This window comes from Castor canadensis, chromosome 2, assembly GCF_047511655.1.
Source record: "Castor canadensis chromosome 2, mCasCan1.hap1v2, whole genome shotgun sequence".
Classification (NCBI taxonomy): Eukaryota; Metazoa; Chordata; class Mammalia; order Rodentia; family Castoridae; genus Castor; species Castor canadensis.
Genome location: NC_133387.1, coordinates 137,553,847 through 137,570,779, shown reverse-complemented (window position 1 = coordinate 137,570,779; position 16,933 = coordinate 137,553,847). Strand labels below are relative to the sequence as shown.

Sequence of the window (16,933 nt, the reverse complement as noted above, 5' to 3'; positions counted from 1 at the left end):
TAAGTTGGAGAGGGAAAGGGAAGGGAGGAGTATTCTCAGCTCATGTTGATTTCTGTCAGATTTCAGCTGAGGTTTGTGAAGAGATAATTGTGTTGTATTTTCTCATCCTTCACAGCCTGGTGGTTTCTGTATAATTATATATGCCTGAGCTTAATATTATTTCAGAAAGAAGGGTATACAACAGATTTTTAGCCTTAGGCTTCTTATGATCAGGTACAGATTTTACTCTTGCAAATAATTTAGTTTTTTTTTTTTTTCCTTTGCAGAGGGTAATGGTAAGGATGTGGTTCAAGTAGAGAGGTGGCCATTGGGGAATTCTGGTGGGTGGGAGAAGAGTTGTTCTAAAGAGTTGTCATTTAGAACCTGATTAAAGTCACAAAAGTGTTTCTCTTATGTTTTAGACAGCAACCAGGGAAATGCTAAACCTTTTTGCCTCTAGCATCAGTAGTTAAAGGGGCTTGGCTTGCAATAAGAACACCACTTGAAAAAGTCCCTAGTCTTTATGATGACTTAACCAATTTAGAAAAAACATTTGGAACATTTCAGAATATCATTTAATTTTTGCCACTTACATGATTAATGTGATTAAATATTATTAGGTCATATTTATTATGTTGCACTGAATTATTATGATAATTATTAAAACACTGCCTGGAGTGGAAAATAAAAAGAAGTACCTCAAGTTGAGTGAAATTTTCATATTGATGTTATATAATTATCATTATTGAACCAGAAGAAGAAGCTGAAGCAATTAAGGGGAAAAAAAATCTAGTCCAAATGTTTTTATTGATATCATTAATACATGTTCTCAGGATTGCCAATAAAAACTTTAATGCAACCTGGTGATAGAATAAATTACATCAGTCATATAACTATTTCAAGTTAATTAAAATACTATTGGGATGTATTTTTCATAGGGCTGTGACTCTTCATCCTGAACTGTTTGGATTATTTCCAGGGTGTTAGTTTCCATGCACGTGACTTCTGTGTTTGATCTTGGCCTTGCTTTCTTTCGTGATCCTCTATGGCGGGGGGTCAAGGGAGCCTTACACATCACTACCAAGGCTTCACTAGGGGCCAGTGTCTGGTGTGCATTTGGGGAAAATCAGGAAAGCCATTTCTCACTGGTGCTGGGCTTTGCCGTGGTAGGATGACAAGGGACATAAAATGCTCAACAGTATGGCATGGGACTAATGAGTTCAAACTCTGAAGCCAGGTTACCTGGTGTTGAATCCTGGATTTTCTAAAAAAAAAAAAAAAAAATGGCTGTACTGGGGTTTCAACTTGGGGCCTTGTACTTGCTAGGCAAGTACTCTAGCACACAAGCCATGCCTTTAGCCATTTTTGCTTTAGTTATTTTTCAGATAGGGTCTTGGACTTTTTTGCCTGGGGCCAGCCTCCCACCACAATCCTTCTAACTCTACTTCCCACATAGCTGGGATTATGGGTATGAAGCACTATGCCTGCTTTGTTCTTTGAGATAGGATCTTTCTAGCTTTGCTCAGGCTAGCCTCAAATCATGATTCTCCCGATCTCCTTCTCCCAAGTAACTGGGATTACAGACATGTACCATCACACCCAACCCTGAGTCCCCTGAATCTCTGACAAGTTACTTAACCTCTCTGTGCCTTATTTCTTCATGTATAAAATGAGAATGAAAATATTACATGAGGCTATTACAAGGATTATATGTGATAATAACCTCACAAAGGATGTTAAGAGACTTCTAAAAAGGTAAAGACTTTTACAAGTGTTTGGCAAATAGTACTCATAACGTAAAACTCTCTATTCTGGTTAACATGCTATTTGGCACATAACAAGCTCTCAAATTTATAGCAGTATAAATTAGTATAATATAGCTATTTATTTTTCTTACAAACATACTCTATTCCTCTCCGTCATACAAGTTCTCTCTCTTGCTTGCCCTTAAATTGATCCTGTTTCTGAGCCTTATAGCAGTTTCTCTCACATCGCTTACATTCCACTTTATTGCTACCACTCCCAGGTTTTCAAACTTCAAATATCATAATAGCCTCCAAACTGCCATTCCTGCTAGTCTTTTCCCATTCTAACCCATCCTTTGTGGTATTAAGAGACATTTTTATTTCCCCTGTCCACTGACTGCTTGGACCCCTTCTTCTCTGATTCTTTACTTTGTTAACCTAAGATTTCCATATCTGGGCCTCCAATATGTGCCATACCAGTTTTCCAGCCAAGCTGGCTTACTCCTAGTTCTCCCCTAAGCTATAGTGTAGTTTTTTGTGTGTATCCCCTTAATTATTCAAATACTAGATGCCTTTCTACTCAAATTTTTCTTCCTAGCCTTTAGACTTTACTAATAATGCTGACTCTTGTAGGTTTATCCGTATATTTTATCTTTGACAATAGGAACAAATACTGTATTTCATTATTTTATAATTTAATCTGTGTCTGTGTTTGTACACACCCTTGAGGGCTCAGGACACTTCTGAAAGTTCTCCAGTATACCTTCAGTTGCCTAGCATGGTGAGACAAGCAAAATGATAGGCACTTCAAAAATTCTTAGAACAACTATCCTATCTGGATAAAATGACTTAGTTTCATTTTTCAGCTAAATTCAGCATAATTTTCCGGTTCTTATGCACTGTGTATAATGAGATTTGCTTTGAGTTATCAACACTGCAGGGAAATGTTTAAATTAGAAAGAGAAAACCCACCACCAATTTCTTTCAAAATGAAATAAAAACACAAAGATATTTTCCTATATTCTATTATCAGAATATAATCTAAATCCAAAGCTATCATCTCAACAATACCATTGTTTTCTCAAGAATATAAACTTGGTTTAGGAAATGTACTTATTGAAAGTAATTAAATGGAATCCAAAATCTTTATACAACACTACTGCATAATATTTCTTGCAACCAGAAATAGGATTGGCCAATGCTGTGTAAGTAACAGAACAGAAGAGATATTCACCAGAAAAATCAGTGGACCTGAGAACTTGATAGCAGTCCTTTAAAAATGAGGAGTGGTGTTACAGGGAAACTAATGGCTTTATAAGTGTTGAAGTGTGTGAGTAAGAAGGAAGCACTGAATTCCTTCTATTTTCAATTCCTTAACTATTTTCATCCCTTTGAAGATTTATCTTCTGCTCATCATAGATACAGAAAACTTACTAAGCCTTATTTCTAGACATTCTATGCTACTTGGAAGAAATCACTGATGCAAAGCTTGCCCCACCCACATTCTTCTCACTGTCCAGCTTACTTTCTGCTGTGTGTGACCAAGCCCCCACAGGAGCCCTTGCCTTGGTTCTTTGGTCAGACACATCACTCAGCAGACAAAGGCAGACACACTGAAACTAGGACTTTCTTACTCCAGACACTTTTTAAGGGATAATCATTTCTCAGATATTATATATGTTCTCAGTAATAAAATTAGCATGTGTATGCAAGAACAAATTAAGAATTCATAGAATAGTGGATGTGACAGACCCTCCACAAAGGTTCAAAATGCAATCTAATGACTATTTTCTAGCATTGTTTATGGAAGATTAAGGGAACACAGAGAAGGAATGGCTCATTCTCTTTTGTCCGGGTAGCCAAGGAGAGGGGTAACACTCCAGGTGTGTTTCCTAGAGAGTATGCTATGTAAGCAAGGTCTTGAAAGGCATGCAAAATTTCTGCAAGTGGAGTAATGCAAGCTTATTTTACGAAGGAGAAACCTGCTCAAAAGCTTGGAATGATGGAAAGGACTAAGTGTTCTCTGTGGACCAAAACAAGGAAGAGTGCTAATGGAAATTTACTATCACATACCAGGAGTTGTTTCACTAAAGTTATCAAAATCATACAATTTCCTGGAATGATATAATCTCCATCTTCTGGAAGAAGAGAGGCTGGTAATGGCACCTAAGTGCTGGAGTTAGAATTCAGTCCAGGTCAGACTTCAAGGCAATTTATTGTGTACCACCCATATAAGTGCTGCTCAGAAATGGAAGATGGCTACTTCTTTCTCAGAAAGAGCTAAGAAGGAAAGGACAGATGTAGAGAAGGGAGTTGACAGAGGAGTTTATGTGTATAAAGAGATAGGCAAAGTCATCGTGTGAGAATAAAAGGGGCAAGACTAGGGAAAGGGACTGGTAAGAGGTTTGACGAGAAGCCATGGAGAGTAATGAAAGAAGTCTTGGATTGTGGAGGCAGGCATGGCAGATGGCCAAGGAAACAAGGGCTTTGGAATTCTGGGATGGGAAACCTGTAGAGGACTACCTTCACTTAGCCACTCATTTATCCAGCTAACAGTTAACCAGCATATACCATATGTCAGGCACTGATAACCCAGAGAAAAGTAGAAGAAGCCCTGCCTTAGAAGCTTCCAGCTGATGAAAAGACACAGACGTATGAGCAACATGTGAGTAACTATTACAGATGCCGAGATAAAACTATATGTGAGGAACAAAGAGGAAAGGGGAGATTTCATCTGTGTGGAGGGAAAGGCTATCAGGATGCCTACAAAAGGAGTTACTTGACCAAATAGGGATGAAATGGCCCAATAGCTCCACTCAACTTACTTTCAAATTATTCAGCAAAAGAAAAAAGACATATACAGAGGTGGATGCAGATAAAGCCAAATGCAGCAAAATAACAATTGGCGAATCAATATGGGTGTCCCTTGCACTATATTCTAATTTCTCTATAAGTTTGAATTTTAAAAAGTAAAGGGAAGTGAAGAACAAAAGGAATACCTTCACTTGAGAATTACGCCGTAATTTATTTCTTGCTAATAGACAAGAGCTGAGAGTGGAGCACAGGCTGGAAGATGGTGATAACACCATAGAGCTGAGACAAAAGCCAGGGTCGAAGCCGCAGGGGACAGAAATCAGAGCCGGCAGAGCCTCAGCAACAAGGGGAGTCTGGAGAAAGAGGAAGCAAAGGCACAGAGGGACCAGTCATGGGCAAGAGGAGTGCCCAGTCAGAAGGTCAAGGTCAAGGAACTATGATATTCAAGTGTTGAAGACCCTTCTTCCCAGACCTCAGCATCTACCTCTGTAGTTCAAGCTTGTTTTTGGTTTTTCTTGAAGTGTGCAGAGAGGGGGTGGGAGGCAGGTGGCATTTATCTCATTGATTTTATAATTTCTGAGATATATGAAACCAGAGCAGGCAGTGAGAAACAGAATAGAGCCTATTTATTACCCAGCTCTTTATACCTAAGATGTGGGAATAAGCTGTACATTATAAAGAGCTGAGTGGAAATTAGCTGGGCAAATCCAGAGTTAGACCTCCTAGTTGTTTATAGTATGACAGACAAGAAGCTGAGCCAAGTTACTGGAAAGCTGGTAATACTGTGTACTACTTAGATTATGATTTGAACAGAGTTTACTCTAGGTCACAAGGTGCATAAAAAGGAAGTAAGTCAGTGGTATTCAGTACAGGTGATGCTTTTAAGTAATCTTAGCGATAAAGACACCCGCACCATTGCTTTATTTATTTATTTATTTCAGTAGTGTAGGGGTTTGAATTGAGGGCCTCACACTTTCCAGGTAAGTGCTTTTGAACCATGCTCTCAGCCCTTTTTTGCTTTACTCATTTTTCAGAAAGGATCTTGTGCTTTTTGCCTGGGGGTAGCCTTGGATAATGATTCTCTTATCAATGTCTCCCACATAGCTGAGATTACAGGCTTGTATTACCATACCCAGCTTGGTCTTTGAGATAGGATCTTGCTAACCTTTTTTTTTTTTTTTTGGCTCAGCAATGGCCTTGAACTGTAGTCCTTCTTTGTGAGCTTCCCAAATAGCTGGAATTATAGGCATATAGCACACCAAACAGCCTACTTGCTTAAGAAAATTCCATGGAACTAAAACTTTTTAAACTGTAAAAACAGGAACCGAAGAATAAACATTTGGGAATAAATAGAGAAGGAAAGACTCTCTGTTTTTGGAGTTTGCACATGCATCTTGAGGAGTCTGGAAACTTCCTTTAGTGTTACAGTTCATGGAGGTATCTGGGCTCTCACATGGATCATTCAAACCCTACAGACTGAATGTTTATATCCTCTCTGTCCAACTGATATATTGAAACCAATAAAAGTTCATGTAGCCTCTTACACAGAGGGATATGTTATTCAGGGTAACCTGAGTTTGTGTTTGAGGGTCACTCATATTTGGCTCCGAATAACTCTCTTTTATTCCTTTTGGAGCAAGAGTAGTGTTTTGTGCTGAAAACTCTAAGACTAAGTTCAGGTAGGACTATTGATAGGATCACCTATGCTTGATCCCATCTTGTAACTTGAGCTCTCTCTGAAGATGGCAGGGTAGAGTCTCTTTCTCTCTGTTTCTCTGTCTCTGTCTCTGTCTCTGTCTCTCTCTCTCTTTCTTGTTAGTTTGACTTCCTCTAACACAGCTTCTTTAGGGTCATAGAAAAGCCATGTTATGCAGATTATTATCATCATTATGGTGATGATAATAACTTTAGAAAGTACATTTCTTTCACTTAAAAAGCATTCATATTGAGAAGTCTCATTTGTTGTTCATGTGATCAACATACAGTCTTGGAATGTGATGAATATGGAGAAAAAGCAAAAGACATGGGGGATTCTTACAAGTAGGTCACGGTGTAAGTGATTTATCTGTATTTGATAGCTCTAGGAATAAAACCCCTGTAACTCAGCACTGTAATCTCCACACTTAGTGGTGTATATGCTTATGGCTTCTGCTGTCTTGCTCCCCCTACACAGTTCTGGATTCAGAACAATGTCATCGAACCAGTAGAACTAGCCTCTTTTGAAGACATGCTCATGGTTGCAGCTTCCTCAGTTCTTCTCCTAAATGAACATTTAAAACTAGGTGGCTAAGCATAGTATTATCCCTTAAATGTCACAATTATGCCCTTGGCCAGCCTGATCCTAGATATAATTCCCAGTACAATGACTCAAAAGGGGTTTTGAGTCATTAACATACAGACACCTGTCTGTGCTCAACTTCCTGAAGCAGGAAGACAGTGTTCTTGTTTCTGCTCATAGCAGTGAAGATGCAAATGCTGCTGGAGCAGGAAATCTAAGTAAGAATCTGCAGACAAAAGCAATCCTGTACATTTATGAAAAGGTGCCATTCAGAGGTTCCTTTAACAGATAGCTAAAAATTTCACCAGAAATGTTCTGGAAATCTGAATTTTCATACTACTGCCAACATTCATATATGATTAGCAAGCACCTAATTTTAAGATAGCAATGATTTGCTATCTAAGAACTGGGGAATGTGCTCCAATGATAGAGAAAAGCCTGGAACTCTGGATTTATTCTGCATGGATACATTTGGCTGTATTGTTGCCAAACAGCCTCCTAATCTTGCATCTTCATCTGTAACAATGCAAATGATATTGATGACTGAATGCAAATGAGATTGATGACCTAATGCTAACAAGTTCTTCTAGCTAGTCACTACAGGCAAAAGTTTCTTTTCTTTTCTATTTATTTATTTTAGAGGGGAGTTTCACTATGTAGCCCAAAGTGGCCTCAAACTCTCTATCCTCCTGCCTCAGCTTCCCAAGTACTGAGATTATAGGAGTGTGGCACCATGTCTGGTTGCAATGTTTCTTAAAAAGGGGCTGTGGGTGTTTCCCAGCTACAGTCTGCCAATGGCTTCTCTCTAATCTTTTCCTTACTCATTGCTCACTTGCAGTTCTGGCTTCCTGAAGAGCTTAGAGAAAATATAGAAAATAAAACATAGAAACATGAATAAAATTAGGAAAGGGAAGAAGAGGCAAAATGAATGGAAAGCAATAATTTCAGAAACTTAAGAGCAGAGGAGATTCTCTGAAGCTGAAAAAAGAGCAGAGAACACTGTCCTTTCAGCTCTCCTTTCTTCCTACTTGTGGCCCCAAATACCCTGAGAGTCATTCATATCATGATTTATGGAAAAAATGTCAAATAACAAACCTCACCAAGTCAACAGGCACATGGCATGGCTACAGGCATGTTTGACAAGGGAAGACATTAAGTTAGGAAGCACAGAAGGCTCCTGACAGGTGAGACAGAGAATCTTCTACTGTTAACACTCAACCTTGGAATCATTTGCTTCCCTCCTCACTTCCACTGAAGCCAGGCAAGTCAGTAAAATACCTCCCAAGCCATTTCAGTAAGAATTTTGCAGCAGCCATGCTTACTGGGCTGTCCTACATTTGTATCTATCTGTCCCATTAATGCAATTATTGTGGACAGTATTCAGAGTTGATTGGTAGAACTCAGCTCTAAAGATGAACTTTGAGACACTGCAATGAGAAAACTTAGAAACTCTGCAATGAGATTGCTTGGTTCAGTTGTAGGAAGTGACAAATCACCACAGACTGGCAATTCAAGAGAAGAGTGACAGAAGAGGTGCACATGGAGTATAAAGGAAAAGGGAGGAAGAAAGCAGAACCAAGGGAGGGTGGCGTCCATGGCAAATGGTTTAGTACACATTGCAGTATTCAGGCCTAAATAACTGTTTCATTCGCTTTTTAAATTAAGAAGATTTAAGGGAAATCATCACTATCTTGTATGTTTCTTGGGACATGTAGTGGAGATCACTCAATATTCTATAAATATTCACATTACTCTGACTACTATGGCTCAATTATTATTTAGGTGAAGAATCTTCCAAGATAACCCATTGAGAGTGAATACCCCTATAATTGTCCTGGTATTTTTGGAAAGCATGGGGTGGGTACTTTATTTATTTAAAACAAATGCCATTATTTTATGTGAATATGCATGTGTATAAATGTACATCAGTTGAGCAGAAATAACTATAAATAAATAATGGTATGTGCAGTAACTATAATATCATGGGGTGGAAATTGTTTTGCTCCGAGGCTCCATTAATATATCCAGTGTCATTCTCCTTCAGATTTGTTTTGACAATGATTTCTGAATTCCTTATTCATAAGGAAAATAGTCAAGATGAAAAAAAAGTAAAATAAGAACAGATTCAGAAGTCAAAAGGCTCAGGTTCTAGTCTCCCGAGGGCTGTCAATAGTCTGGGAGTCTGTGGGCACCAATTCCCATTTTCAGGGCCATACTCTTGCACCTCCAAACAAGAGAGCTTGCTTACATCAGTTTCATACCATGCACCTGGATATTCTGAAGGACAGTGGTACTTTTTCTTCACCCATCCAAAACCCCTAGAATACTTGGAAATTCCAGCAGTTCTGTTTTCATATTATATACCTAGACTGCCTTGAATTCAATGAAACATGGAAATCTTTTGGTTGATTTTTGCTTGCAGAATTATAGTAAAGAACTATTATCACTGTATTCCTGGTACTTCCTTCCAGTTCTAATAATTTTTGTTTCTCAGTTTCACATGCTTTTATTTCTAGACACCATTAGATCTAGCATCTGTTTGCAAGTAAATGTCTCTTTTCAAAGCATCCAGTCTGATTACTCTTACAGAAACAAAACAAAGCAAAATTCTAAATCTGTTCCTTCAGAGATAAATTTGAGATGAATTCAGGATTAAGAAATATCGTAATTCAGTGCTAGTGGCACTGAATTGAGTCAGAATAAACAGTTTGCTGGCCAAAAGGAGTTACAGATTTGAAGTATCTTGCTAGCTGGAATGAAGTAATTTTCCATTACTGAACACGATTAGCCTTTTCCACAGTGAGCAATGTTCTTGCAGTGTTCCTTGTGGAAATTGTGTCGGTGCAATTTTTAGGGGCTCCTATTGCCTACTAAATTAAGGGAGTTGAAGTTTATTGGGTACCTACATGGTAGCAGAACTATTAAATATTATATATGCTACTTCATTTGATTCCTATATTGCTTTAAAATAAATTGTAAGTACTTTACTGTGATCTTCAATGTCTTCTGGAGTAGGGTTTCAACTTACCTTTTGAAGCCTACTTCTCACCAACACGTTGCCCTATGCCCAAAATATACATCATTGATATGCCATACCTGTATCTTTTATCATTCTGCATGACTTAGTTATTTTGTGAACAATGAGTCTTTACTTTTTTAACCCCTTCTCAGTATAGGTGAAATGCCGTCTGCTTAAATAGGTCTTTTGTGCAATACTCAACTCAAAGTTGGCACATAGTGGCACTCAAAATATGTGTATTGTATTGAACTCATGTATTCTTTGTCTAAAGTATAAGTTTAAAAGGAATTCACTCTTATGAAGTAACGTAAACGTGCATACCTGGAGAATGTCTGATGAGGTAGGTATTGTTGAGATGCATTTGGACACATTGAGAGCTCACTATAAAGGCAGAGGAAGGTAAATTCTAAGAAAGATGAACAAAGAGTGATGAATGAATAACAACACTTTCTGATTTTACAACACTCTCATTAGCAAATAAAACTGAAATGAATGCTATTCCATAACAATTTGGCTAATTTTAGGTTTCAGTGGTACATTCAGAGAATGGCAAAATCACAGAAATTAATTTGTCACCGTGATTTTGCTGTTACTAGTTGCATTCTTGGAAATGTCACTCAAAGATTATGAGGACACAACAGTCACACACATATACTCTAATTGCCAGTGTGTGTGTATGTGCATCTGTGTGTGTGTGTGTGTGTGTGTGTATGTGTGTGTGTGTGTGTGTGGTGGCAATAGCCCTGCTCCAACACTGTATCTCTTATATATGTATAACCTATTGGAAATACTGCAATCTGTTGCCCTTCACACCCATCTTCCCCAAACACAGCAGACAATCATGGCTACACTCTAACCCACAACTGCACTAGCTCTATCTGTGCTTCCAGTGAAGCATGGCAGATATATATATATATATATATATATATATATATATATACAGTTAACCTACAACCTTTGAAGTAGTGACTGACTCAAATCACTGCTGGCATTTGGAACACCAGAAGCCATTGACGGAGCAGTTTTAACAGTGACTTGTGCAAGATGTCCGGACCGATTCTCCAATTGGGACAAATTGTTTGAGCAACATAAAATTTTGTTTATCTTTTTTTTAATTGCTATATTTTAGGGGCATGGGTTCTAATTTTACTTTTGCCCGCACTTTTGACATTTAGAGCAAAATCTCTCTGTAACTAGGCAACGTGGACTTGCTTTGAACAAAAGGACTCCAGCATCACCTTCTCAGGACACAAGCTGGTCATTATTCTTCTTGGACGCACAAGCATTATTACCTTCAAAGTCTCCATTTTCCCACAGAGCCAAAGCTTCAGTTCTTCTGTTAGCTTCCTGGAATAAGCTTTTCACTAATACTGTTTTTCTCTCTGAGTTCCTCCCTTCAGGAGAGAATGTGAGAAGCCAGCTCTTCATGCAGTTTCCATAGCTTCGCCCCTCACCCAGAAAATCTCAAGAATTGTAGTTTTAGCAGGGCAGTGCCAAGGTGTCAGTGCCAAAATGGATTTTCAAAATCTTAATTCAGTCTGCTAGGCAGAGATTTCATCATCAGTATTTTCATCAACATCAATTTCGATTTCATTTTTTTTCCAAGTAGAAAAAAGAAAGATGGAAATGTGTGGAAGAATGCATTTACTACTGGCTACCTCAAAGAGTCAAGTTCAATCTTTGTACACATTTCTTATGGAGAGTTTTCCCCAGAGGAGGGCATACTAAAGATTTCACAGAGTGAAGAGGAGAAAAGGGAACTGTCAGGTTCTTAAAGAAATAGACAGGGGTGAAACTTGTATATAAAGTTGATTAAGAAAGATCTACTTGTTCTTCAGCAGACTTCTAAGAAATTTAAGTGAATAATGGAAAAGAATTGATATCCATGCTTTAGAGTTCAAGCCTACCAGTCTCTTTTGTCCAAAGAAAACACTTGGCAAATGTTATTATGTTTCTTTATCCAACATCTAACTTAATTAAGAGATGAAAGCAGTAAACTCTATTTTTCAAATTACTTAAGTTGGCATTTGAAAAAAATAAGTTTTCTTAAACTGTCCAAGTAACTACTTGAAAAATAGTGAAAAATCAACTCTTCAAGATTGTCCCTCTTCAAGATAAATTCTCTAGGTACAGAAAAATACCACTTGTAATGTCAAAAATAGTTTTAAAATAAGCTAGATGGCTTCATTGATAAAGTAATACATACATATAGCAAAAATTCAAATATTACAAAATACAATTCACCAAAAAATGAATTTTCCCAACACCCTCGTCTCCTTCCTTAGAACAAACCCTATTATTAGTTACTTACTTATCCATCCCGAAATAGGCCAATTGATTCTAATCAATGAGAGAGTCGATGTGTGCCAGCCCATAGCTCAGGTATAATTTTCAGTATCTTGCTACTCTTTTTTTTCTAACCTTACACACACACTGTAGGTCTTTCTAAAATGTTATGTATTAAGATGCCCTTTTAAAAAATATAACTATGAGTTGTCACACTGTGTTGATGTCCACAATTTATTTAATTGGGTCTGCTTTATTTGCACACATTTAGATTATATTCAGGCATTTACTACAACTTTACAAGACGTATGTATCTTATGTCCCTCCCTATCAAGCAGTATGACCACAGGCTGGTTACTTAACCTATTTCTCTTTCCTTACTTGTTAATTGGGGATAGTGATTGTACTAATCTATAGAAGACCCTCTTAATTGTCTATCAGGCAATTATTCTCTCCTTCTTTTTAATTTTAGCATTCTGTCTTTGCCTTGGTGGCCATACAACATGTTCAGATTGGTTGAATCCCTACCTTAGTCTTTAAGATAAAAACATTTGGTTTTTACCAATATGGGCAATGACGTTCCCTTATGCTCTTAATCATTTTAAGCACAGGGACAAGATGTGGCAATTCAGGAAATTGTGAGTCTGGACTCAGGCTACCAAGATAAGAACCCTGGATCCAGCATTTATTAGCTGTGTCAATTTTAGCTGGTTATAATCTGTGCTTCAGTGATAATATCGCTATAAAAGATGTTGTAAAGATAAAATGAATTTAAGCAGTTCTGGTACTTATTAAGTGCTATTAATATTATCTGTCCAATGAAACCTAAGAGGAAGTCTATCTTGGATGAGGTTTATAGAAAGATCTTTGCTTCTAATCAAGAGAGATGGACTGAGGAAGCAGTATTCTCTTCTTACTTCTGATACTATCATGCAATACTTTGTGTGAGATTGGGATGGTTAGAGCTGCTGCAGCCATCTTGTCACTGTATGGAGAAGGTGAAGAAAGCAGTAGGGCATCAACCAGAGCCCAGACTACTGAGCTATAGTAGATCTGCAATAACATCCTTGTCTAATGAGACATCACAATTTCTAACTAGTTTGTACTGCTTCTCAATGGTCAGTTACTTGGAGCTAATAGCATTCATAATGGATGCATAGTTTATAGGAGGATGTTTGTGTGGATTAATAAATTGATATTATAAGTAAAGCACCTAGAATAATGCTCTTTCTATAACAAATGCTCAGTGAGATAGCATTATTGTTATTATTCTGAGTACTTGTATAATTATATATTTTATATGAATCCCTTTCTAAAAAAACTTCTGTGTCACAGAATATGTGCACTTCAATTCTTTTGTTCTTTTTTTTCTTCTTTTTGGCAGTACTGGGTTCAAACTCAGGGCTTCACACCTGCTAGGCAGGCTCTCTATTACTTGAAGAATACCTCTAAGCCCTTTTTGCTCTGGTTATCTTAGAGTTAGGGTCTTGAGTTTTGCCCAGATCAACCTGGACCACGGTCCTCCTATTTTAGGCTTTCCATTGTGGCTGGGATGACAGGCACAGGTCACCATGCCCATTTTTCCATTGAGATGGAGTCTTGCAAACTTTTTGGCCATGCTAGCCTGGAACTGTGATCTTCCAAATTTTGACCTCCCAAGTAACTAGGACTATAGGCGCGAGCTACCAGTGTCTGGCTTTTTGTTCTGTTTTGTTGAGACATGGTCTTCTTATGTAGTCCAAGCTGGTCTCAAACTTGGGATCTTTTTGCCTCAGGCTTTTGAGTGCTAGGATTACAGGCATACACTAGCATGTCCAATGTACATTTCAAATTTTAACATGTATCATTATGTTATCCTTCAAAGAAGGTACCTCACATTAAAGTATGGGTGTCTGTTTCCAAATACACTTACCAACTTATAATCAAACTTCTAATTTTTAGAACTTCTAAAATTACCTAAAAATTCTCTATTCTTTTTTATTGACTCATTTCTCTATAACATGCTCATACCAAACTCATCAATATAGAAATGCATTTTTATAATGGTGAAGTCACACGTCTCGTATTCTGTTTTTTTGAGCTTTCTGACTAATCTTATGTGTTCATTTTTCTATTAAGACTTTATAGTTTGTTTAAAGTATTCCATTGGTGTTACAATATGGATTCCAGATAAAGTACGCTTTAAAAAAATTCCTCAGTAGAGCTTTACAGTTCTCTTCTTAAAAATCATACAGATTTCTTATTAACCTTATTAGTCTTATTTGTTGTTAATCAAACAAGTGTCTTTTCTTCCATTATATTTTCTAACCTGGTGTGTGTAGTATGTCTGTGTCTTTGTGTCATGAGAAGCTGAAATCATAGTCTTCTCTGCCTTCTTAAACAGAATTTGCTTAATAAAACTTAACTTTTTAACACAAATTTCTAGTATTATGTGGACCATTGTGAATAATGTAATAAAGTATAGCAGCATAAGATGTCATAACAGATGCTAGAAGACGATGGACCAAATTCTTCAAACATGAAAATTGGATATACACAGCTTAATTTAGTGTCATATATGAATACTACTGCTCAAACAAAAAATAAATCATTGAAACTTAAATTTAAGAAGCTGATATCTTATTTCTTTAATTCCTAGCTTTGTGTGGTGTTTTACAATTTAAGGGTTTTGAAATTGGAAAGCACCTTACAATTCATATTGTATATCTTATGAAGTGAGCTTTCTTTTTCCCGAGGAAACATTGCTTACCATGATGATTGAGTGCATTTAAGAATTGAGAATAAATTATAAAACATTATTACCACCTCCCACCCCAGGAAATCAAGGATGATTTAGTACATTTATTAATACCATTAATTATATCTGTTGTTCAAAGGACAAAGTATGTGAGAGAGGTGGTGAAAATGTGAATAAAATTTAACTTTGTTAATTTTCCAAAAGCCAGTAAACATGTTGAGTAAAGAGTAGCACTTAATTGCAGCATAAAAATATCTATTTCAAGCCAACTACCACTAACATTCTTATAATAAGGTCTACAGATACTACATTAAGTCAGGATGAAGAAATGCAGTGCCTCTATCACTATGTGGATTATATTTTTCAATAAAAAATTAAGCTTAAATTGGATTAAAAAGAGGTGTAAATACTGTGAAAGAGGAGAATATGCATTGTTATTTTTACATAAATTTTCTCTCTCCTTGATTTGAATTTTAAAATAACTTCTTTTCTTTTCTTTTTTTTTGTGACAATACTAGGGTTTGAACTTAGGGACTCATACCTGCTAGGTAGGCATTCTACCACTTGAGCTACTCCACAAGCCCTGTTTTGTGTTAGGTATTTTTGACATAGGGTCTTGCAAACTGCCCCGCGTGGCTTTGAATCGTTATCCTCCTGATTTCTGCCTGATGAGTAGTTAGGACTACAGTCATGAGCCATAGGTACCCAGCAAAAGTTTTAAATAATTTTAATAAGAAAATTGGAAATGCAGAAGTTAACTTACTTACAAACTTGGAATCCCTAGATCAAAATTAAAATGGAAAGAATTCTGTTCATGAGAATACTAATAAAATCTGAAACCCTATGAAAAAAACAAGAATTGAAAGAAATGAGTTCAAGAAAATCATAAAAGTCTGCTTAAGTACATAAAATTAGAAACACATGGAGGATTTTATTGCTTCTTTGTGCAGAAATCATAATTGTTAAGGCACTCAGAATTTACAGATTTGAACAGCTTCTCTTTTTAAATTTTGATATTAGGGCTTAAAATTTGCTACTTACTGACTCAGTACCATTTGTCTGTGTGTCTATTTTTCTCTATACATGCTAGCATAACTTTTCTGCTTCTGCCTTTTGCCTTTTATTAGAGGAAGACAAATCAAATCATACAATTTCTCCCATGTTCTTATCCACTGCAGAGATCACATGAATATTATCGTACAGAGGAGCATCTGTGGGGTAGCTCTGGCATTCAATACAATTTCAACATGGAAGCCTGATGCCTTCTAGAGTTATAGACATTACACAGGGTCTTCTTTGCTCCCTACTGGAGTGTAACTATTATTTTTTTATGTTGCTCACTCATTCTTTTCCACTGATTTACCCTCTTGTGTCTGTTCTAATTGATACCACCATGCTGACCATCATCACTCTCTTCTGGATGCTTCATAGCTTTTTGCAAAAGGCAAGATTGGTGTTTCTCATCATTGAGGTCTTCTGGTCCATATGGCAAAGAGGGTAGGAGTCCCATGAATCTCATGTCCTTGCATTTGGTGCTGGCCTGAGGCTTTGCTGCTGAAGAGTTTCTAGCTCTATTTCTACCTGTTTAGAAGTTCAAAGCCTTTCTGGAAGGCTGGCATTCCAGAAGACTCAATTCTACACAGCAGAAGCTCAATTATGGAATTGTCCTTATGCATATGGAAAGAATGAAATTTTTAACATACATAGAATTTAATATCTGGACTTACCTTAAAAATAATTTTAAGGTGAAAATCTGAGTAATTTATGAGATGGGCAGAGCAACCAACATTTTCTAGCAAGAATTATGTACCAGATACAATGCTGGACACTTTGTAGAGTTGATTCCCATTATTCATGGTGGTTATGTGCTATAAAGTCACCATGAACCTAGAACTCATGAATACTGAAGCATTGTTCCTGGGGAAATACAGTGTTAGCTTCCTGTGAACCTCTGCTCACATTTTTGTCAATAGGTCAATACATGATCTTGCTTCTGTGTGTCTTGTTTAATATTTGTTGTTAATTTATTAACATTGAACTTAAAACCAACATCACTGTAAGTTGTGAAGCTTATC

The 16,933-nt window shown here is 37.0% G+C and overlaps 1 protein-coding gene across 2 annotated transcripts in view; it reads right to left on the bottom strand.

Moving 5' to 3' along the window:
* Sema6d (semaphorin 6D) overlaps positions 1-16,933 on the bottom strand; it is a 577,504-nt gene that overhangs the window by 104,734 nt on the left and 455,837 nt on the right. The window contains exon 1 of one of the 2 annotated variants that reach the window (XM_074065876.1): positions 10,157-10,177. The exons of the other annotated variant lie outside the window; for it this stretch is intronic. The gene's annotated coding sequence lies outside the window, so the exon portion shown is untranslated. Of the gene's footprint in view, positions 1-10,156; positions 10,178-16,933 lie in introns of those variants that run through there. 2 annotated transcript variants of the gene reach the window in all.